The following is a 24,989-nucleotide window of genomic DNA, read 5'->3' on the forward strand; positions in this document are numbered from 1 at the left end:
ACGGTGTAGAATGCCTTAGCGAGATCAACAAAAGTAAGGTCAAGGTGTATAGTCTGTTACCTACACTTCTCTTGCAGCTGACGTATGGAGAAGATCATATCCACAGTAGATCTGCTGGCACGGAAACCACACTGTGTTTTCGGGTACACTCGGTCTGCAAGTGCAGTCTGAGAAGGATGATCCCAGCAAAGGCCTTCCTAGTAATGCGAAGCAGGGAGATGCCCCTGTAATTGTTACAGTCTCCTCTGTTGCCTTTGTTTTCGTATAGTGATGATGATTTTGGCGTCATGCATCTCCTGTGGAACAGATCCTACTTTCCAGCAAAGAAGGAGAAGGTCATAAAGGTGCAGCAATAGATGGGACTTTCCGTGCTTGAGCAGTTCGGCAGGGATTCCATCCTTGCCCAATGCCCTGCTCGCTCGGCAGTCTATGCCGAGCTCCAGTGATGAGGGTTCTTCATCTAACTCATCCATGACAGGAAGTTGCGGGAGAGCATCAAGCACAGACTGGGAGATGTCCAACTCACAGGAGTACAGCCCACAGTAGTGTTCAGCCCAGCAGGACATCTGTTTACTTCTGTCTGAGTACTTCATCTACCGACTTCAGGGGAGCGACTTTGGTGATGGCAGGGCCAAGCACCCTCTTGATCCCTCCGTACATAGCTCGTAGATTTCCTTTGTCGCATGCAGTTTGGATCAAGGGCATTACCATTGCTGAATCCCCCACTATCAACATCCTGAGGGTCACCATTGAGCAGAAACTGAACTGGACCAGCCATATAAATACTGTGGCTACAAGACAAGGTTTGAGGCTGGGAATTCTGTGGCGAGCAACTCACCTCCTGACTCCCCAAAGCCTGTCCACCATCTACAAGGCACAAGTCAGGAGTGTGATGGAATACTCTCCACTTGCCTGGATGGGTGCAGCTCCAACAACACTCAAGAAGCTCGACACCATCCAGGACAAAGCAACCCACTTGATTAGCGCCCCATGCACCACCGACACAGTGGCAGCAGTGTGTACCATCTACAAGATGCACCATAGCAACTCACCAAGGCTCCTTCAACAGCACCTTCCAAACCCGCAACCTCTACCACCTAGAAGTACAAAGGCAACAGACATACGGGAACACCACCGGCCTGCAAGTTCCCCTCAGAGTCCACGTCATCCTGACTTGGAACTATAATCGCCATTCCTTCACTGTTGCTGGGTCAAAATCCTGAAACTCCCTTCCTAACAGCACTGTGGGCGTACCTACCCCACATGGACTGCAGCGGTTCAAGAAGACAGCTCACCACCACCTTCTCAAGAGCAATTAGGGGTGAGCAATAAATGTTGGCCTAGCCAGCGAAACCCACATTCCAAGGCCAAACAAAAATAAGTATAACACGTGCAGTTACACTCTGGGGGAACCTTAGGGGAAGTTTAGCCTGGTGGGCTAGGGGAAAGAGTAAAAAAAAAATGCCCCTCCCACTTTATGAAAAAAAATACTGCAAATGCTGGAAATCTGAAATAGAAACAAAGTTCTGGAAATACTCAGCAGGTCAGGCAGGATCTGTGGAGAGAGAAACAGAGTTAACGTTTCAGGTCAGTGACCTTTCATCATTAATTCTCTCCACAGACGCTGCCTGACTGCTGAGCTTTTTTTTTTAATTATTCGTTTGTGGGATGTGAGCATCACTGGCTAGGCCAGCATTTATTGTCCTTGAACTGAGTGGCTTGCTAGGGCTCCATTTCAGAGGGCATTTTAAGAGTCAACCACATTGCTATGGGCCTGGTGTCACATGTAGGCCAGACCAGGTAAGGACGGCAGATTTCTTTTCCTAAAAGACATCAGTGAACCAGATGGGTTTTTACAACAATCGACAGTTTCATGGTCACCATTCGACGAGCTTTTAATTCGAGATTTATTAATTGAATTCAAATTTCACCATCTGCTGTGGTGGGATTCGAATCCATGCTGTCAGAGCACTAGCTGGGCTCTGGGTTACTAGTCCAGTGACATTACCACTATGTCACTGCTGAACAAATGGTCTCAATTTTAGTGACAAAGAAGTCCATAAGCTCCTCACACTTATTGCTGAAGGTGAGGTGGGGGCCAGGGGAGCAAGGGAAAGGGGTTTAAAAAGATGGTCAGTAGTAAAGAGAAGCAAAGCTGGGGTTCTTTTTGCATTCCAGTATGGGCCTCGGATAACGAGCAGTTTTAGCAGAGGAGAACAGGGGAACTGGTATTTTTAAACAGGGAACACTCAACTACATTTAAAGGAAATAATCCTGTCTTTTAACAGTTCTTTTTAAAATTCTGTCCTCCGTGGCAGAAATAAAGCATCCTTATTTAGTTTTACAATTCAAAAGTACTTATTTGGCAGCTGCAGTTTAGAATATGCCCCCAGCCTAAGAATACGAATATTGCTGGTTTGGTTTGGTTTGCTCCAAGCAAATGCACTTGAAGGAAACAAGCCACATATTTCAAACATAAACATGCTGTGTGACTGGTGCACGATGGGCAGCTCTGATTCAATTGAGCTGACAGTTATTTAAATCAATCAAGTTCCAGAATCTCTGAAGAGCATTTAAGCGGCACAGTGGCGCAGTGGTTAGCACCGCAGCCTCACAGCTCCAGTGACCCGGGTTCGATTCCGGGTACTGCCTGTGTGGAGTTTGCAAGTTCTCCCTGTGTCTGCGTGGGTTTTCTCCGGATGCTCCGGTTTCCTCCCACAAGCCAAAAGACTTGCAGGTTGATAGGTAAATTGGCCATTAGCAATTGTCACTAGTATAGGTAGGTGGTAGGGAAATATAGGGACAGGTGGGGATGTTTGGTAGGAATATGGGATTAGTGTAGGATTAGTATAAATGGGTGGTTGATGTTCGGCACAGACTCGGTGGGCCGAAGGGCCTGTTTCAGTGCTGTATCTCTAATCTTAAAAAAAAGTAGGCTGATTAATTCCAATCATTCATTCAGTTGGTTTAGAACCTTCAGAGATAGATCAAACCTGTTAGATCCCATATTTACAAACTATAGGAAAATAACTGCTTATGGAAATGCTAACGACAAAATATTGGCTTAGCTTTGAGATTGCATATATGTATTTAATTACATTGTTTGACCAGTTGATTAACATATCTACTGTAAATATATTACTGTTATATATTTGTTTATTCACCTATTGTTCAATCCAAAACATGATCTGATGCTCTGCCACTTTTAGCAGACAGAAGCAGTTCCTTGTGGAGGCAAATAGCACGGAGTCCAGCTCAACAGGGTACTGTTTCAACAGAGTACTTAACTCAGGAAATTCGGCACAGTGAGGGAAGAGGTGTTGTTCTGGTCTTTTACAAAACCAGGACCGGTCCAAGTGAGGGAGTGGAAGACTGAGACCTGAAGTCTAGAGGCATTAATTAGGTGAGTAGGGAGATGTTTACCTATATTAGAGACACTCAACGGCAGCAGAACTGGGAGAAGACAGAGTGCAGCGACCGAGGAGTTAAAGCAGGGGAACGAGTCTCCAGTGAAATCTCCAACAAAAGCAATGTCTGAAAAACAGCTATAGTAACATCCCAAACAGGGAAAGAGTTGATTGGTGAGTAGCTGGTAAGTGTTAATGGTTTCAAAAGTAAAGGCAAGGCAGGGAACCTCAGCCCCGTGGAATGCACGTCCAGTGCCACGTGGGAAATCCTGGATGAACACATGTGCAGGAAATGCCGCCAGCTAGAGCAGCTCAAACTCCAGGTTTCAGAGCTTGAGCAGTGGCTGAAGTCACTACAGGGCATCCATGAGGCAGAGAGCTTTGTGGGCAACACGCTTCTGGAGGTAGGCACCCCGCAGCTTAAAAATGATCAGGCAAAGGGGGAATGTGTGATCATCGGAAGGGCAAGGAGGACCAGGCAGGAAGGGCAGGGATCCCATGAGTGTATCTTGCTCTCCAGCCGGTATTCAGTTCTGAATACTGGTGAGAGTGATGGTTCCTCTGGGGAGTACAGGCAGAGTCAAGTTCATGGCATCATGGGTGGCTTGGCTGCAAAGTGGGGGAGGAAGAAGAGTGGACGAGGATTCAATAGTGAGGGGAAGACAGGCACTTCTGCGGTCGCAAATGTGACTCCAAGATGGTATGTTGCCTCCCTGGTGCCAGGGTCAAGCATGTCACTGATTGACTGCAGGACATTCTGAGAGGGGAGGTCATGGTCCATATCGGCACCGATCACATAGGCAGAAAGAGGGATGAGATCCTGAACGCAGAGTTTAGGGAGCTAGGAGAGAGAGATTGAAAAGCAGGAACTCAAAAGGTAGTAATCTCCGGATTACTCCCAGTGCTACGTGCTAGTGAATACAGAAATAGGAAAACCAAGTTGATGAATACGTGGCTGGAGGGAATGGTGCAGGAGGGAGGGTTTTAGATTCCTGAGGCATTGGAACCTCTTCTGCGGGAGGTAGGACCTGTACAAGCTGGACAGGTTATAATTTAACAGGACTGGGACCAATATCCTCACAGAGGGTTTTGCTAGCACTTTTGGGAAGGGTTTAAATTAGCTTGGCAGGGGGATGGGAACCTGAGAGTAGATTCAGAAGGGAGAGAAGAAAAGTCGGAAATGGAAGGCAGAGGAAACAAAAGCTAGAAAATAGACAACAAGGGAGTTTAGCATTGCTAAATGGTATATACTTCAATGCAAGAAGCCCATGGAATAAGTCAGATGAGCTGAGAGCAAAGATTGACACGAGAGAGTATGATAATAGCTGTTACTGAGACATGGCTGAAAGGGCAGGAATGGCAGCTCAACATTCCTGGTTTCAGGGTTTTCAGACAAGGTAGAGAGAGAGAGTGGGGATAAAAATAGGGTGTCGCAATATTGATTAAAGAAACAAATACAGCTGTGAGGAGGGATGATATGGTAGAAGAATCAAATGAGACCTTATGAGTTGAACTGAAGAACAAAAAAGAGGCAATGAGCCTACTGGGAGTGTACTATAGACCTGCAAACAGTCAGAGGGAGATAGAAGAGCAAACATCTAGGCAAATGTCAGACGTGCAAAAACAATAGCGCAGTAACAATGGGGGATTTCAACTACTCTAATATTAACTGGGACAAAATTAGTATGGAAGGTAGAGGGGGCAGAATTGTATTCAGCAGAACTTTTTCAGCTAATATGTAGCAGGTCCAACAAGAGAGGGGGCGGTTCAGGACTTAGTTTTAGGGAATGAAGCTGGGTATCAATTGGGGAGCACTTTGGTGGAAGTGATCATAATTCATTTCGATTTAAGGTAGATATGAAAAAGGACAAAGATAGACCAGGAATAAAAGTTCTCAATTGGGGAAATGCTAATTTCACTAAGCTGAGATGTAATTTAGAAGTGGACTGGAAACAGCTATTTGAAGGTAAATCAGTGCCAAATCAGTGGGAAAAATTCAAGGAAGAGATAGTGAGGGTTCAGAGCAAGCATATTCCCTTAAAGAAAAAGGGTGGGACTAACAAATCCAGAACCCCCTGGATGTTAAGAGGCTTAAAGGAGAGGATAAAAAAAAAAGGGAAGCTCATGACAGATACCGAAGGCTCAATACTGTAGAAAACCTAGAGTATAAAAAGTGTAAGAGTGAAATTATAAAAGGAAATTAGGAAAGCAAAGAGAGGGCATGAAACAATATTGGCAAGTAGAATCAAGGAAAAACCCAAAGATTTATTATAAATACATAAAGAACATGAGGATAACTAAAGAAAGAGTAGGGCCTAAAAGGGACCATAAGAGTAACTTGTGTGTGGAGGCGGAGGATGTTGGTATTGTTCTTAATGAATACTGTGTGTCTGTTTTCACAAAAGAGGGATGATGCAGACATTGCAATCAGGGAGGAGCAGTATGAAATATTAGATGAAATTAACAGTGAGAGGAAGTATTAAGGGATTTAACATCTTTGAAAGTGGATAAATCCTCAGGTCCAGACGAAATGTATCCTACGCTGTTAAGGGAAGCAAGAGAAGAAATAGCGGAGGCTCTGACCATCATTCTCCAATCCTCTCTCGCTATGGGTATGGTGCCAGAGGACTGGAGCACAGTTAACATTGTACATTTGTTTAAAAAGGGAGAAAGGGATAGACTGACTAATTACAGATCAGTCAGCTTAACCTTGGTGGTGGAAAAATTATTGGAAAAAATTCTGCGGGACAGGATAAATCTTCATTTAGAAAAACACAGATTAATCAAAGTCAGTCAGCATGGATTTGCTAAAGTAAAGTCATGTCTGACAAACAGGATTTAATATTGAGGTAACAAGGAGGCTTGATGAGGGTACTGCATTTGATGTAGTCAATGTGGATTTTAGCAAGGCTTTTGATTAAGTCCCACATGGCAGACTAGTCACAAAAGTAAAAGCCCATGGGACCCAAGGCAAAGTGGCAAGCTGGATCCAAGATTGGCTCAGAGGCAGGAAGCAAAGGGTTTTTTTCTTATTCGTTCGGGGGATGTGGGCATCGCTGGCTTGGCTAGCATTTATTGCCCTCGAGAAGGTGGTGGTAAGCTGCCCTCCTGAACCGTTGCAGTACTTGGGGTGTAGGTACACCAACAGTGCTGTTAGGAAGGGAGTTCCAGCATTTTGACCCAGTGACAGTGAAGGAACAGCGATATAGTTCCAAGTCAGGATGGTGTGTGGCTTAGAGGGAAACTTGTAGGTGGTGGTGTTCCCATGCATCTGCTGCCCTTGTCCTCCTAGGTGGTAGAGGTCGCGTGTTTGGAAAGTGCTGCCGATGGAGTCTTGGTGAGTGTAGATCTTGTAGATGGTACACACTGCTGGTGGGAGTGAATGTTGAAAGTGGTCGATGGGGTGCCAATCAAGCATGCTGCTTTGTCCTGGATGGTGTCAAGCTTCTTGAGTGTAGTTGGAGCCGCACCCATCCAGGCAAGTGGAGAAAATTTCATCACACTCCTGCCTTGTAGATGGCGGACAGGCATTGGGGAGACAGGAGGCGAGTTACTCGTTGCAGAATTCCCAGCCTCTGACCTGCTCTTCTAGTCACAGCATGTGTGTGGCTGGTCCAGTTCAGTTTCTGATTAATGGTGACCCTCAGGATGTTGATAGTGTGGGATTCAGCAATGGTAATGCCACTGATCAAGAGATGATGGTTAGATTCTCTCTTGTTTGAGATGGTCATTGCCTGGCACTTGTGTGGCACGAATGTTACTTGCCACTTATCAGCCCAAGCCTGGATGTTGTCCAGGTCTTGCTGCACATGGACATGGGCTACTTCAGTATCTGAGAAGTTGCGAATGGTGAACATTGTTAACTGATGATTGTAAATCCCCACTTCTGACTTTATTATGGAGGGAAGATCATTGAAGCAGCTCAAGATGGTTGGTTCTAGGACACTACCCTGAGGAATTCCTGCAGTGATATCCTCGGACTGAGATGATTGACCTCCAACAACCACAACCATCTTCCTCTGTGTTAGGTATGACTCCAACCAGTAGAGAGTATTCTCTCGGATTCCCATTAACTCCAGTTTTGCCGGGCTCCTTGATGCCATACTCGGTCAAATGCTGCCTTGATGTCAAGCGCAATCACTCTCACCTCACTTCGAGTTCAGCTCTTTTGTCAATGTTTGGACCAAGGCTGTAATGAGGTCAGGAGCGGAGTGACCCTGGCAGAACCCAAACTGAGCGTCAGTGAGCAGGTTATTGCTGAGCAAGTGCCGCTTGATAGCGCTGTTAACGACCCCTTCCGTCACTTGGTTGATGATCGAGAGTAGACTGATGGGACTATAATTGGCTGGGTTGGATTTATCCTGCTTTTTGTGCACAGGTCATACCTGGGCAATTTTCCACATTGCCGGGTAGACGCCAGTATTGTAGTTGCACTGGAACAGCTTGGCTAGAGACACGGCTAGTTCTGGAGCACAGGTCTTCAATACTATTGCTGAAATGTTGTCAGGACCCATAGCCTTTGCAGTATCCAGTGCCTTCAGTAAGCATGCAGGTGCAGCAGGCAGTTAAGAAGGCAAATGGTATGTTGGCCGACATAGCGAGAGAATTTGAGTTCAGGAGCAAGGATGTCTTGCTGCAATTATACAAGGCCTTGGTGAGACCACATCTGGAGTATTGTGTGCAGTTTTGGTCCCCTTATCTGAGGAAGGATGTTCTTGCTAAGGAGGGAGTGCAGTGAAGGTTCACCAGACTGATTCCTGGGATGGAGAGATTGGGTCGATTAGGCTTGTTTTCGCTAGAGTTCAGAAGAATGAGAGGGGATCTCAGAAACCTACAAAATTCTAACAGGACTGGACAGACTAGATGCAGGAAGGATGTTCCCGATGGCGGGGGCGTCCAGGACCAGTGGTCACAATCTAAGGATAAGGGGGAAGTCATTTACGAATGAGATGAGGAGAGATTTCTTCACCCAGAGAGAAGTGAACCTGTGGAAATCTCTACCACAGAAAGCAGTTGAGGCCAAATCATTAAATATATTCAAGAAAGTTAGATATAGTTCTTAGGGCAAAAGGGATCAAGGGATACGGGGAGAAAGCGGGAACAGGTTACTGAGTTTGGATGATCAGCCACGATCGTGTTGAATGGGAGCAGGCTCGAAGGGCCAAATGGCCTACTCCTGCTCCTATTTTCTATGTTTCTTGATATTACGTGCAGTGAATTGAATTGGCATCTGTGATGTTGGGGACCTCAGGAGGAGGCCGAGATGGATCATCCAGTCGGCACTTCTGGCTGAAGTTGGATGAAAATGCTTCAGCCTGGTCTTTTACACTGATGTGCTGGGCTCCCCTATCATTGAGGATGGGAATATTTGTGGAGCTTCCTCTTCCTGTCAGTTGTTTAATTGCCCACCACCATTCACAACTGGGCGTGGCAGGACTGCAGGCTTAGATCTGATCTGTTGGCTATGGGATTGCTTAGCTCTGTCTGCTGCTCTGCTGTTTGGCATGCAGGTAATCCTGGGTTATAGCTTCACCAGGCTGACACTTCATTTTTAAGTATGCCTGGTGCAGCACCTGGCATACCCTCCTGCACTCTTCATTGACCCAGGGTTGGCCCCCTGGCTTGATGGTAATGTTAGAGTGGGGGATATGCCAGGCCATGAGCTTACAGATTGTGGTTGAATACAATTCTGCTGCTGCTGATGGCCCACAGTACCTCACGGATGCTCAGTTTTGAGTTGCTATATCTGTTTGAAATCTATCTCATTTAGCACGGTGGTCGTGCCACACAACACGATGGTGGGCACTGTCCGTGTGAAGACGGGACTTCGTCTCCACAAGGACTGTGCGGTGGTCACTCCTACCAATACTGGCATGGACAGATCTATCTGCAACAGGTACATTGGGGAGGACAAGGTTAAGTACGTTTTTCCCTCTTGTTGGTTCCCTCACCACCTGCCACAGACCCAGTCTCACAGCTATGTCCTTTAGGACTCAGCCAGCTCGGTCAGTAGTGGTGCTACTGAGCCACTCTTGATGATGGACATTGAAGTCCCCCACACAGAGTACATTCTGTGTCCTTCCTGCCCTCAGTGCTTTTTCCAATTGATGTTCAACATGGAGAAGCACTGATTCATCAGCTGAGGGAGGGTGGCAGGTGGTAATCATCAGAAGGTTTCCTTGTCCATGTTTGACCTGATAGCATGAGATTTCATGGGTTCCGGAGTCAATGTTGAGGACTCCCAGGGTAACTCCCTCTCGACTGTATACCACTGTGCCGCCACCTCTGCTGGGTCTGTCCTGCCGGTGGGACAGGATATACCCAGGGATGGTAACAGAGGACATTGTCGGCAAGGTATGATTCTGGGAGTATGAGTATGTCAGGCTGTTGCTTGACTAGTCTGTGGGACAGCTCTCCCAATTTTGGCACAAGCCCACAAATGTTGGGCTGGTGGGATTCAAACCCATGTCCCCAGAGCATTAGCCTGAGTCTCTGGGTTACTAGTTTAGTGACATTACCCATCGGGGAGGTGGTGGCATAGTGGTAATGGTCAATGGGCGGTTCTGTGACTGGAAGGCTGTTTCCAGTGGGGTTCCTTGCTTTTTGTGGTGTATATATATCAATGATTTGGACTTGAATGCAGGGGAAAAACGATTGAGAAGTTTGCAGACAATACAAAAATTGGCCGTGTGGTTGAATCCTCACACCGTTTGCTGTAAGGACTCGATCCCATTCTCCCAGTTTCTCCGTCTCCAATGTATTTGTTCTGATTATGCAACCTTCCACAACAGTGCTTCTGACACGTCTTCCTTTTTCCTCAACCGAGGATTCCTCCCTGCACCCCCCCTCCACAACAAAAGGTGTTGATAGTTATTCTCTGTGATCCTGTGTCCTGTCGTTATTGTCATTTAACACACACTCTGCACTAACACTTTGTCTTTCACCACACTATTAACACACTTTGCCTTTGCCCCATGACCTCCTTGTCAGTTATTCCCTTTTGCCCTCTGTCCTAACACTTCCCATTTGTTCGCTTTTGCCCCACCCCCACTTTATTTGCATAAAACCCATTACATTTCTAACCTTTTCCAGTTCTGATGAAAGGTCACTGACCTGAAACGTTAACTTTGCGTCCCTCTCCACAGATGCTGCCTGACCTGCTGAGTATTTTCCAGCACTTTTTGTTTTTATTTCAATTCTAGCAGCGACAGTACAACTAACTTTAAAGTGCTTATGCTTGAAGAAACAAATTGGAGGTTCAAAAATTTCCAAAATAGCACAAACACTGTTACCAGAAATACAGTTTGACTGGGTATAATGTTCATTACCAGCAGTCATGCACTCATTACTGTCCCTCCCTTCTCCCACGACAGTAATAAGCACTTCTGGCCCTACCCAATTTCATTTCTCAATAACACGTTACTCTGTTCTACTGAGCTCAATACTTTGCAATATTAAAATCATTGAGAGTCTTGGCTCCCCAGAAGGCTCAGTGTAGAAGGGCTCAATTCTAGTCTGCTAACTTAGCTGATCTCACTGCACTACAATTGGGCTCAGTTCCCTGGGTGGGGAGGGGGAAAACCAGCCAGGGGTCCCACTCCTCATCACCTCAACAACGTTAACCACTGTGGCTATGTGCAGGTCAGAGGCTGGGAATTCAGCAGTGAGTAACTTCAACCTGACCCCGCAAAGTCTGTCCACCATCTACAAGGCACAAGTCACGAGTGTGATGGAATACTCTCCACTTGCCTGGATGAGTGCGGCTCCAACAACACAAGAAACAGCACAATCAGATAAGGGCAAAGAAGCCAGGCGTTTCAAGCCTGATGCTTATCTGGTGACCTCTCTAGGACAGTATGCACTTTGCATTCAGACAGGACATACAATCTGGCAATAGCCATAAAATGGGCAAGGCACAAGAGCATGAAATAGAAATGTACCCGAGCAAGAAACCATGGCAGAAAGGGGGGGGGGGGGAAAAGGACCCAAGTTGGACCACATTACAGGAATCTCGCTCATTTCTCCTGGAATAGGCTGTCTCATACAACATTCCATTAATGAATGATGATATTGTTTTTGTTCTTTATCTCGATGCCAAGACATCCAAAAAAAAGGCTGCAAAAGTTTAAAAAAAACCAAGCTATTCTAGTTCTGAAATCATAACCTGCAGAATGTACAAATGTGCATGAACACACCACAATGCCCATACCCACTTCCATACATTGCTCCTACCCACTGCCACACACGACCAGAATGCTCTCCTTTTCCCTGCATCTGCTATACCTCTAACCTGTTCCAATTCTGACAGACATCAACCTGAAACATTAACTCCATTTCTCTCTCCACAGATGCTGCCAGGCCTGAGTTTTTCCAGGATTTTCTGTTTTTCCATCAGGTTAGCATCTCATCTGAAAGACACAACCTCGGACAGTGCAGCAGTCTCTCAGTACTCAAGTACTGCACTGGGTGTCTCAGTCTGGAGTATGTGCATTAGTCCTGGAGTGACGTTTGAATCCACAACCTTTAGGGTCATAGGTGAGAGGGTGACTAACAGAGACAAGGCTGACAAACACAGTAAGAAAGATCACCAATTCCTCTGATAAAACATCCCACTTGTGATGTGTGAGATAGCCAAGCTACAAACAAAAGCAAAAAAATAAGCTCCTTACGTAAAGTCTGATATTATTGCCTGTGTACAAGATGATAAGGTGGCTGGATCTCAGAATCTATAGCCTCCTCACCCTTTCTTGCAACAGTTATTGTTTCAGTACCTGGCTTGCCCCGATAAAAGTTTAAAGCTGATTCTGCTCTCAAAACACTGACCTCTGAAGGATGCAATTCTCCATGAATTGCTAACATGTTTGCCACACTGGCCCTCCCTTCACAATTGTTTCAAGCAGAATTGGTTCTGAAACCACTGGCTCAGACTCCAATTTCCCACTGTACAGGGATCTCCATGGCTGTACTGCTGGTAACATTCAGAGCTCCCGCAAATTGAAAAGGCTGACTTTTCAGTTTGTCTTGACCTGCAATGTGGACGCTACTCTTCTGGCCTACGCAGTGTGTTGATCATATCTCATCAGTCAGGGAGTGGAAAAAGCTACGGCTCACATTGTCTGCTTCAAAGAGCAACTGTAAAGAGCCTGTTCAGTAACGACAGGGTAAGTGGGAAAGCCTGGGGGCTGGTGGGGGTCAATAAGAGGATATCTGGGAGAGCCTGAGGGACAATAAGAAGGTAACTCCACTCCAAAGACTCAAGCACAAAATCCAGGCTGACACTCCAGTGCAGTAATAAAGGAGTGCTGCTCTGTCAAAGGTGCCATCTTTCAGAAGAGATGTTAAATAAACCAAGGCCCCATGGCACTATTTCAAAGAAGAGCTGGGGCCACTGCCCTGGTCAATATTTATCTCTCCAACCAATATTGCAAAACAGTTCATCTGTTCATTATCATGTTGCAATTCGTGGGATCTTACTGTGTGCAAACTGGCTGCTGTGCTTTGTACATTACAACAGTGACTACACTTCAAAAGTACCTCATTGGCTGTGAAGTGCTTTGGGACATTCAGAGGTCATGAAAGGTGCAATAGAAATTCAAGATTTTCTTTTCTTTTTTTTAAGAGGAGATGTTAAACCGAAGCCTGATCTGTGGGAGATGAACAGGGAGTTCTCCCAGTGTCTTGGCCAACATTCCTTCATCAACCACCACCAAAAATAAACTGATCATTCATCTCCTTGCTGTTTGTGGGATCTTGCTATGTACAAAATAGCTGCCTACATAAAGTAATTTGTACGCCCTTTGATTTTTCTAAGATATCACAGGTATTGGACAGAGTGGCACACTGACTCCCAAGGGCCACAATTCAAACTCATTTGAAGCAAGGAACTTCTTGAAACCCAAAATCCTGCTGGGAAATGTGCAAGACAGCGCAGGGTTAAAGACAAAGTGCTGGAAATACTCAGGTCAGGCAGCATCTGTGGAGACAGAAGCAGAGTTAATGTTTCAGGTCTGTGACGCTTCATCAGAACTGGCAAAGGTTAGAAATGTAATAGGCTTTGAGCAAGTGAAAAGGGAGAAGGGGGAAGAACAACAAAAGGGAAGGTGTGTGATAGGACGGAGGGCAGGAGAGATTAAACGACAGATGGCATGGAACAAAGGCAAAGGGAGTGCTAATAGTTGTGTTAAAGGACAAAGCATTAGTCCAGAGAGGGTGTTAATGGCAGAATAATGAACAGCTCTGTCCAAAAGCAAAAACCTGAAAAACAAGTTTACAACAGGCACATGGTCAAAAAAATTAATTAAAATAATTTTTAAAAGGCAGTCATGTTCTGAAATTGTTGAACTCAATGTTGAATCCAGAAGGCTGCAGAGTGACTAACTGGAAGATGAGGTTCTGTTCCTCGAGCTTGCGTTGAGCTTCACTGGAACATTGTAGCAGTCCGAGGACAGAAATGTTGGCTTGGGAGCAGGGTGGTGAATTAAAATGGCAAGCAACCGGAAGCTCGGGGACATGCTTGCGGACTGAGCTGAGGTGCTCTGCAAAGTGGTCATCCAATTTGCGTTCGGTCTACCCAATGTAGAGGCGACCACAGAACACCTCCGCTGTTCTTTCAATAAATAAAAAGAAATGCTGGAAATACTCAGCAGGTCTGGCAGCATCTGTGGAGAGAGAAGCAGAGTTAACGTTTCAGGTCAGTGACCCTTCTCCAGAACAGGCAAATTTTCAGTCCGTTAACACTATCTGTACTAATGCTTTGTCTTTCAACACACCATTAATATATTGTTTGCCTTTGCTCCACGACCTTCTGGTCAGCTATTGTGACCTTGTCCTATCTACACCTTCTCCTTTGTTATCTCTTGCCCCACCCCCACTTTACTTGCTTATAACCTTTCACATTTCTAATATTTGCCAGTTCTGATGAAAGGTCACAGACCTGAAACATTAATTCTGCTTCTCTCTCCATAGATGCTGCCTGACCTGCTGAGTATTTCCAGCATTTTCTGTTTTTATTTCAGATTACCATCATCCACGGTATTTTGCTTTTATTTTAGGGTTAAACACAGATTTGGTGCTATGATTTCAACCCCTTTGACTCTTCAATTTAAAATTCAACTTGACTTGTCAGATAGTAGAATAAGCCTGGAGAGTGAATTTAATTGTGAAACAGTTCAAACAAAAAGGACAGGCAAAGACTAGTTGGTCCATCCCAACACAGTACAATCCACAACATTAAAGCCAGCCAATTTCCTGAAACACTGCAGACCAAATGGTTAATGACCCATTGTTGGAAGAAACACATATGCAGACATGCCAGTGAATAATTTACAAGAGTCGGCTTGTTGAAGTGTCAGTTGGGTAATCATTGACTGGCTGGAAAACACAGTATTAACACTGATACAGCCAAGAACCAAGTTTGATGCACAGACTTCTCTCTCCCCGGCACATCCCTGTAGCCACTCTCCACAGCTGACACATGGGACTCCCTGTGCCCAGTAATCACCAAGTATAGGAAAGGTCACGTCCTGAGATCTAACAGCACTGTAGACAAAACATAAATGTGGCTCTGAAGATGCTACTGCTGGGTTATGGCTTCAATAATGTAACACAGGGAGCTGATCCTGTTGCTGCGTTCTGTGGGGCTGAGTGTGAACAGTGAAACTACTGTGCCAACAGAGACCTGCAGCTTTTAAAATTCATTCTTGGGATGTGGGCATGGCTGGCAAGGCTGACATTTATTGCTCATCCCTAAAATGTTTGATATAACTGAGTGGCTAGCTAGGTGTAACTTCAGAGAGCAGTCAAGAGTCAACCACTTTGGTGTGGAATTGGGAGTCACATATAGGCCAGGTAATGAGGGCAGGTTTCCCTCCCAAAAGGGACAGTTGGGTTTTTAACGACAATCTGACATCTTCATTGTCAATTTTAATGTTCCCAAACTTTTATTTCCAATTATTTTAAAAACTGAATTCAAATTCTCAAACTCCAACGATAGGATTTGATCTAACGTTCTCAGATTTACCAGTCTCGGCCTCTGGATTGCTAGTCAAGTAACATAACCACTACACTATTGTACCCCATCACAAAAGGGCCTGAAGCACAGGTGATTTTAAATACAAAGTAAAAACACTGACTAGACTTGCGCTCCTATATGAACAGCCATACAGGCACATGCCCCAAGCTCAAAAGACACATACCTACATTTCAAAAGCTTCTTACTGCATCTCCATACAAACTACGAATGGTGGTTGAAGTGAAGAGTAACAGAGTTGAAAAGTTAATGATGGCTCTTTGAAGACTTTGGCTGAACCCAAGCAATGGGTAACCCTGAATGGCCAAACAGCCCTTTGAAACATCAGGCAGGGGATAATGATTCGTAAGACTGCACTAAGACCCAGATTTGTTTTAGAAGGAATTTCACCTAACATTTTGAAATTAATATGGGAATTGTTTCATGATCAGAATTCTCCAGTTCGGGGTTGGCTGTAACACTCTCAAGCTGGCAGGAGTCAAAATAATTAGGGATTAAAAGTTTTCCAAAACTTTAATTAACAAATCACTGTGTTGTTTATCTGCTGCTGTCCTGCAGGTACTGACACTCAGTGGGGTACTCAAACTTCAGCACCTTGCTTGAGTGGCCACTTGTGTGAGCCCAGACAGCAAGACATTTGACTGTAGCGTGCATCACGGCCCAGTCATTACCCAATATCTGCGCACACACTCATTTTCCAGCAGGGATCATTGGTGGCGATCAGGAGGAGAAACCTAGGCTAGTTTTCCCTTCTTCTGGTCGATGAGTGCTCAGGGCCATCCCATCACACCAGCTCACTCAACACAGACCAGCAACTGAATCTGGGACCATCTCAGTTGTAGGGCTCAGTACCAAACTGGACGGACATTTATCCAATGCCAGCATCAGGGAGCAGATTGGAGCTTTTGTTAAGCATGTAGAATAGACAGCATAGCACTGAAACAGGCCACTCAGCCCAACTAGTCCGTACTGATTATACTCCAGACAAATCTCCTCCCATTGCATCTATATCATCTCAGCCTTTCAGTGTATCTTTCTATCCCCTCTTCTCATGTACTGGTCTAGTTTCCTTTTGAAAGCATCTAAGCTATTTACCTCAACAACTTCCTATGGTACTGAGTTGCACATTTTAACCACTCACTGAATAAAGACATTTCTCCTAATTTCCCTATTGGATAGATTAGTAACTATCCGATATTTATAGCCCCTAGTTTTAGATTCTCCACAAGTGGAAACATCCTCTCCACATCTACCCTGTCTGACCCAGTCATAATTTTAAAGTTCTCGATCAGGTCCCCTCCAAGTCTCTTTTCTAAAGGAGAAAGTTCCGTGTTCAATCTTTCCCAACAGTTTAATCTCTCAGTCTGGTACCCATACTTGTAAATCTTCTTTTCTGCACTTTCCCCAGTGTTTCTATATTCTTTTTATAATTATGGAGACCAGAACTGTGCACAGTTCTCAAAGTGCGGCCTGACCAGGGCCCTATAGAAGTTTAACGTAACTTCATTACTTTTGAATTCTATGGCCATGGGAATAAATGCCAGTGCTTTGTTAGCATTTTTAATTGCTTTACAGACCTCCGATGCTGCTTTTAATGGTTTGTTCACCTGTATCCCTAAATCTCTTTGCTCTTCTGTTCAGTTCAATTTCTTATTTTCTAAGGTGTAAATCTGTTTTTCCTGCCAAAGTGCATCACCTCACATTTATCTGTTAAAATTCATTTGCCACTTAACTGCCCAGTTTGCAAGTTTTCTAATGACTTATTGTAATATGTTGCATTCTTCCTCTTTGGATGTTCTATATGTTGGCGAAAACCTGATGATTATGTGTGAACATGTGTTTGTGCCACAACATTCCACTTTCCCCACTGAAATTTCACACTGTGAACCCCAAAATACAAGTTGGCCAATTGTTCTACCAGCTCCTGGATAAGATTTCTTAATTTCCAACCACTATGGTCAATGCTACTCTGAACTTTCCTTTCCACATCACGCCACTTCCCCTGAACAGTCAACAGCATTACTATTGCCTCGTCAACATCCTGGGGGTTAGCACTGACCAGCCATTTAAACACTGTGGCTACAAGAGCACTCTGAGGCTGGGAATTCTGTGGCGAGTAACTCATCTCTTTTCTCCCCAGGGCCTGTCCACCATCTACAAGTCACAAGTCAGGAGTGTGATGGAATACTCTCCAATTGCCTGGATGGGTGCAGCTCCAACAACGCTCAAGAAGCTCGACATCATCCAGGACGAAGCAGCCCGTTTGATAGGCACCCTTTCCATCTCCTTCAACATTCACTCCCTCCACGACTGACACACAGTGGCAGCGGTGTGTACCATCTACAAGATGCACTGCAGCAACACACCAAGGCTCCTTCGACAGCACCTTCCAAACACGTGACCTTGACAACCTGGAAGAACAAGGACAGCAGATGCATGGGAACACCACCACCTGCAAGCTCCCCTCCAAGCCACACAGCACCCTGACTTGGAAATATATCGCCGTTAGTGTCGCTGGATCAAAATCCTGGAACTCCCTTCCTCACAGCACTGTGGGTGTACCTACACTACACAGTCTGCCAAGGTTCAAGGCAGTAGCTCACCACCACCTTCTCGAGGGAAATTAGGATTGGGCAATAAATACCACTTGCCAGCAAAGCCCACAGAGTATTAATTTTTTTTTTAAAATTGTACCTCTTCTGACTCCAACATCCAACTGTTACACGAGTCCAACCACCAGGCCTCACCTACCCTTCCCAGTAACCCTGTTCCTGCTGTTTATCACCCTCAGTGTCTGTCCTACACCTCTCCATCACACTCTGAGCCCTTTGCCTGCTTGTGCTGCTAATCTGGTGTATCTCCAGGTATAGTGTCTCTGTTGCATTAAGTATGTAATTTATCTCTAAGATAAAGGCTGATGAGGACATTCCTCACAGTTATACCCAGACCAGGAATAAACCTGGCTGCTCTCCTAAACTGTTTCCAGGGGCTGGATTCTCTCCACCTCTACCCAACACCCTGTGACCAGAACTGTGCCCAAAACTCCAGACGTAGCCTGACCAGGACAATGGGCAGCTCCAGCAGAGACTTTCAGCATTTGAATTTAACGGACTTGGTTTTATATCTCAGCACTGTCACTGCTTAATGCCACCTTGCACTGGCAAGCAATGAGTTAACAGTCACCCTTGGATCTAATCCAGTTTGCTCCATGGCCTGGTGTATCCCACCCATGGGGTACATGTACCTCCTATTTTTACTTCAAATCTGTAATATTTGTGGTTATGCCACTGAACACCCCAGGTGCAAACCCTGTTCAGCTCTCTTTGGAAGATCTCAGTTGACTTCCTGGAATACACAATCCTGTCATCTATATTTATAACCAATGTGCAGCAAGATTTTGCTTCCAGGTCTGAATTGACAGATTCTGCATCTGCAACGCCTGCCGTTTTGCACTGTCTCAAAAGTTTTAAGCAAGCAACAATTATTGTCGATAGCCTGATTTCACATCATGATACAAATATGCTTTGGGGAAATAATAAAAATCACCCACTGCTCCTGTAGCTCATTCACACCTTCACCTCCAGTTGTGACACCTCCAACACTTTCAATCTCCCCAGCTCCTCCTTGAACATGTTGTCACCTCCCTAATCCATTCCAATCTTTCCCAGAACTCCATGTTTGAATCCCTTCAATCAGGTTTCTGCCTCTGCCACAGTACTGAAACGGCTTTTTATCGGAGTCACTAATGACATCCTATGTGACTGCGACAAAGGTAAACTTTCCCTCCTCGTCCTTCTTGACCGGTCTGCAGCCTTTGACATGGTTGATCACACCACCCTCCTCTCAACATCTCTCCACTGTCATCCAGCTGGGTGGGACTGCTCTCACCTGGTTCCATTCTTATCTATCTAATCATAGTCAGAGAATCACTTGCAATGGCTTTTCTTCCTGCTCCGTTACCTCTGGTGTCCCCCAAGGATCTATCCTCGGCCTCCTCCTATTTCTCATCTACACACTGCTCCTTGGCGACATCATCCGAAAGCAGAGTGTTAATATTCACATGTACGCTGATGACACCCAGCTCTACCTCACCACCACCTCTCTCAACCCCTCCACTGTTGGGAAAAACAGTCTTGTACTTTTGCAACATCCAGAACTGGATGAACAGAAATTTCTTCCAATTAAATATTGGGAAGACTGAAACCATTGTTTTCGGTCCCCACTCCAAACCCTAACCACTGACTCAGTCCCTCTCCCTGGCAACTGTCTGATGTTAAACTAGTCTGTTTGCAACCTTGGTGTCACATCTGATCCCAAGATGAGCTTCCAACCTCATATTCGCTAAGACGACCTATTTCCACCTCCATAACATCACTGACTTCGTCCATCTCAGTTCGTCTGCTGCTGAAACCCTCCTGACTCGTTACCTCTAGACTTGACTATTCCAATGCACTCCTGGCTGGTCTCTCACATTCTACTCTCCATAAACTGAGGTCATCCAAAACTCCACTGCCCGTGTCTTAACTCACACCAAGCACGGCCTTGACTTTAAAATTCACATCCTTGTTTTCAAATCCCTCCATGGCTGCGCCCCTCCCTATCTCTAATCTCCTTCAACCCTACAACCTTCCAAGATATCTGCACTCCTCCAATTCTGGCCTCTTGTGCATTCCTGATTTTAATCACTCCACCATGCCTTCAGTTGCCTAGGCCCCAAGCTCTGGAATTCTCTCCCTAAACCTCTCCGTTTCTCTAACTCGCTTTCCTCCTTTAAGACACTCCTTAAAACCTACCCCCTTTGACCAAGCTTTTGGTCATCTGACCTAGTATCTCCTTTTGTGACTCGGTGTCATACTTTGTTTTACAATGCTCTTATAAAGTGCCTTGCGACGTTTTATTATGTTAAGTTATTGTTGACAAAAGCTCTGACTCATCCAAGAATGTACCATCTGTATATTTACCTTACAATCACCCCAACTCACTCTTGCTGTGCTCCACCACACCCAACACATTGACTTCACAAACCTTGTCCTCATTTGCAAGCCCTTCTGTGGCCTCACCCCACACTATATCTGAAACCCTCTCCAGCCTTAGTCCCAGTTTATACACCCTGCGCCTCTCAATCAGCCCTACTGCGCAATTCCCCCGTCCCTCCGACCCCGAGCCAATCTGCAACACAGCCTTCAGCTGTCACAGCCCTGCACTCTGTTCCATCATTGTCTCGCTCCCAGCCTTCAAAAACACTTCAGCAGGATTTTCACTCACCTGTCCTGACTCTTCCCAAGTCCATCTCCATTTTAATTCACCCAGCCTGTTGTAAAGTGCCTTCGTAGGTTTTAACTGCTCCACAGGTGGTACACCAGCACAAGACATTGTGCCACACTGCGTTTGCCTCTTAAACCAACCCCTCAAACTGTTCACACCCCAGTGACAGACCGGTATGAGCGTTCTACAGCTCTCTCTCTGGACACAGGCCCCATTTGAATGGACACAATCTATTATTGTACCACTGGGATTTTCCAGTTCAAGTGGACATTGCATGAGAGTCACACACCCTCTGTCACATTTCACTGAAATCCCAGTGACAGTCCAGAACCCCACAAGATGCAACACTACAAAAAGAAAGGACGCTTAGAAGGAAACAATAGTCCAGGGAGGTAGTATTTCCAATCCGAATGCCTAAAAGTAAATTACAACTCAATGTTTAAGTTACACTAAGACATATCCAGGATGAGACAACATAGGATATTGGTTTTTTTTGGGGGGGGGCCCACAGCGTTTTGCAGTAGGAAATGACCCCCCCCCCCACCACCCCACCCACAAAAGGCTGATCTCCAGCAAGCTGTTTCTGCAAAATGGAAATCATTCCCTGTGTAGCAGTTCTTTAAAAAGTGTTTGCCTTGATCCCTGTACGGCTCCACCACCAACCCCCTCTCCCACACGCCCCACTGAATGATTTTTTTTAGGTAACTTGACACACCATGTATGCAAGCTGAACTCACTGCTCAAACACAGCAGGTATAGACACAAGAACAAAAACTATAAAAACAGAAAATGTCCCCCCCCCCCCCCCCCCAAAGTACATATATACAGCTAAGTCTTCAAAAAGGAAACTATGGTTAAATACATGGCCTGGCAGCGTTAGCAGAAAGTCTAGATATCTATCCCAGGAGCAGGGTTGTTCTAGTAACAAGGCACCAGATGTTTTTCACAAAGCCAGATATGAACAACCAAACAGCAGATATCTCTTTACAGAGCTAGATACCTATAACAGCATGACATATAGATATTCATTTGCAGAGCTCAACAGGATCAAACATCATTGTTAGAGGATAAAAGCAATGGTAAACTTCCTGCCATTTGTCCAGTAGGGCCACCCTATCGTTCTCCAAACAGTGAGGGGTCTACCCCTCCAAGTCCCATTACACAAACAGGCTGGCTAAGGAATACAGAGAACCTGCCTAGCTCAGCTATTACCAGGTCTGCCAGAGGTTAACTCAGCTCGTTTCGAATCTTCCCTCAATTACCACCTTGGGACCACCTCTACCACTTATATCTGCTTTTAAAAATTTGGGACATCTGTAGATATCTCCTAGAGTCCAGTGACATCAGTTACTCCTGTAAGCAGCTTGAACATCTGTTTTTTAATAGATTAAAGTTGACTCTCATTGCCCTACATCTACTCATGAGTTACAAAAAGTTAGTATGCAGGTACAGCAAGTAATAAAGAAGGCTAATGGAATGCTATCCTTTATTATGAGAGGAATTGAAAATAAAAGGAAGGATGTTCTGCTTCAGTTATACAGGGCACTGGTGAGAACACATCTTGAATACTGTGTGCAGTTTTGGTCTCCTTATGTAAAGATGTAAATACGCTGGAGGCGGTTCTGAGGAGGTTTGCGAGATTGATACCTGGAATGAGCGGGTTGTCTTATGAGGAAAGGTTGGACAGACTGGGCTTGTTTTCACTGGAGTTTAGATGAGTGAGGGGAGACTTGATTGAAGTATACAAGAACCTGAATGGTCTTGAGGTGGATGTGGAAAGGATGTTTCCTCTTGTGGGGGAAGTCCAAAACTAGGGGGCAAATCGGTCTTAAAATTAGGGGTCACCTTTTTAGGACAGAGATGAGAAGAACATTTTTGTCTGAGGGCTGAGAGATTTTGAAACTCTCTACCTCAAAGTGATGGAGGCGGGGTCATTGAATATTTTTAAGGCGCAGGTAGATAGATTCTTGTTAGGCAAGGGAATCAAAGGTTATCAGGGTAGATGGGAGTGTGGAATTCAAAACACAAACAGATCAACCATGATCTTATTGAATGGCGGAGCAGGCTCGAGGGACCGATTGGCTACTTCTGCTCCTAATTTGTATGTCCGTAGCGATACCCAAAAGTAACAGTAAAACTAATTTGCGTACTCCTTCAATCTCTGAAAATGCCCTAAGTTAACACTGGGTGAGGTGACATTTGGTTTGAATTGTAGCCTACTTTATACCATAGTAAGTAAAACACACAAAACAATGAAAGTGATATTTGTTGAAACAATCAGTATAACTTCTGTTTGCATACTGTTACAAAAATAATGAACACTAACCCATTCCCATGAGTTGCCCAACTCATATGGCATAGATTTTTGACTTTGTGGCATAGTGCTGATAGAAATTGAAAACCCATTTTACCTCTCTCCTGGTTTTTATTTCAGGAATATAAATGGGGAGAGATGTAAAACGAGCTGTTGACTCACAAACACCCATTTTCCATTATCCCACAAAGTGAAGATCTACCTCAATCTCTCATCCCCTATCTCATCACCCAGGACAATGGTTGACTCCCTACTGTTTGACACCCCCTTTCCTCGTGTTGATATTTAGAAGCCCCCACAGAGACCAATGATTCCAATATTAAGGTCTAAAGGGTCCCCCTGAATGACCAGTCATGGCTATCAGATTGGTCAGTGCTTGGTTGCCAGAGAAACAACTTCCCACCTCGCAATGTCATTATCACCACGCTGCCAACACACCCCAACCCAACCTGACACCATTGAAAGCCGTTTCAGGCGAGTTTCTGCGAAAATAACAAAAGTACACAGCTCAACATATGCCGTCTGTGAACGACTGACCAAAGAATCCCGAACCCAGACAACTGCCAAGGTCAGACAGTCATTAAAGTACAAAACATTAGAGTCCCTTGAACACCCCCTCGCCCCAGGACATGGTAGTTTCTAACTCTGTTTCGGCACCACTGTGGACAGTCCATGTCTGGTCAGGGTGAGGAAGACGAACCGCTGATAAAGGGATTTTTTTCTCTCTACCACGCCGACACGGGAAGGCAAAGTTAGTAATAAGGCGGAGTACGAACTGGCCACTTACCTGCTTACCCTTACTGGCCACCGCCAGTCCCAATCCTATTCAACATTAATGTGCAAGTTCCGACCTGCGGGCCCTCACCGCAGCCCATCTGACCCCGCCCGCTCACCGCTCATTGGCTGTACCCACTCCCGCCAGGCCTCCTGCTGCTGTTCGCAAGCAGCAAATACGCCTCTGTGGACCTCCAGACACAGCGCCACCTGCAGTAACCCCTGAAACAGGCTTGTTTCGACACAACAGGTTGTCTACATTATTTTATACATAATTTTGTAGGAACTATTTTATATCTACTATTTTACATACTTATTACTAGAGCTTGATAAACACATAGGGAAAACAGCTACCATATTTGGCTGACTTGCTAAACATGCATGGAATAACACCAAGCTGACCCTTAGGACCAAGCTGATGGTTTATAAGGCCTGTGTTCACAGCACCTTGCTGTATGGCTGTGAAACATGGGTGACTTAAAGCTACCAGAAAAAGAATCTCAATAATTTTCATCTTCACAGTCTGCGGCGCATTATAGGTATATCCTGACAGGACAAAATCACAAATGCAGCAGTCCTCTCAAAGGCAGAGCTCCCAAATATGTTGGCACGAATCAAACAGAGGCAGCTTCGGTGGATCAGACATGTCCGCAGAATGGAAAACGATCGCATACCCAAGGAACTTCTGTATGGTGAAGTAGCCGGGGCCAAACGACCAGTGGGGCACCCAAAGCTCCGCTCCAAGGATGCTTACAAGCATGACATGAAGGCTCGAAATGTCGACGATCGCACTTGGGAGTCACTAGTTGGCGAAAGAGGGAAATGGCGATACATGCTGTGGACTGGTGTGCACTACCACCATGACCAGTTGCCACAGCAGCTTGGTAACTCGTGCCAACATCAAAAACAACAACTCACGATGTCACTTGAAAGCTTCACGTGCAGCACTTGTGGCAGTACCCGCCTCTCAAGGATTGGCCTTCACAGCCATCAGCAAAGGTGCATCAAGAGAAGACACCCCATCTAAATGGATTGTTCGCTGCGTGTCTTATCATCTTTTGTAGAGGGAAGGATACCAACTAACCAGATTATTACAGCAAACCAAACACTGGGTTCATTTCTCGAGGGGTACAATTGAAAAACAGCAATGTTGTGCTCAATCTATATCGAACCTTGGTTAGACCACACCGGGAGTATTGTG

At 45.3% G+C, this 24,989-nt stretch overlaps 1 protein-coding gene across 4 annotated transcripts in view; it reads right to left on the reverse strand.

Annotated features, from left to right (window-relative positions):
• Nucleotides 1-23,906, reverse strand: part of slc11a2 (solute carrier family 11 member 2) — a 110,844-nt gene extending 86,938 nt beyond the window's left edge. Inside the window, exon 1 of one of the 4 annotated variants that reach the window (XM_068024628.1) lies at nt 23,802-23,906. The gene's annotated coding sequence lies outside the window, so the exon portion shown is untranslated. The remainder of the gene's footprint in view (nt 1-23,801) is intronic. The other 3 variants (XM_068024625.1, XM_068024627.1, XM_068024630.1) reach the window with 3 other exon arrangements.
• Between the last annotated feature and the right edge of the window lie 1,083 nt (nt 23,907-24,989).

Source organism: Heterodontus francisci, chromosome X, assembly GCF_036365525.1.
Source record: "Heterodontus francisci isolate sHetFra1 chromosome X, sHetFra1.hap1, whole genome shotgun sequence".
NCBI classification, from domain to species: Eukaryota; Metazoa; Chordata; class Chondrichthyes; order Heterodontiformes; family Heterodontidae; genus Heterodontus; species Heterodontus francisci.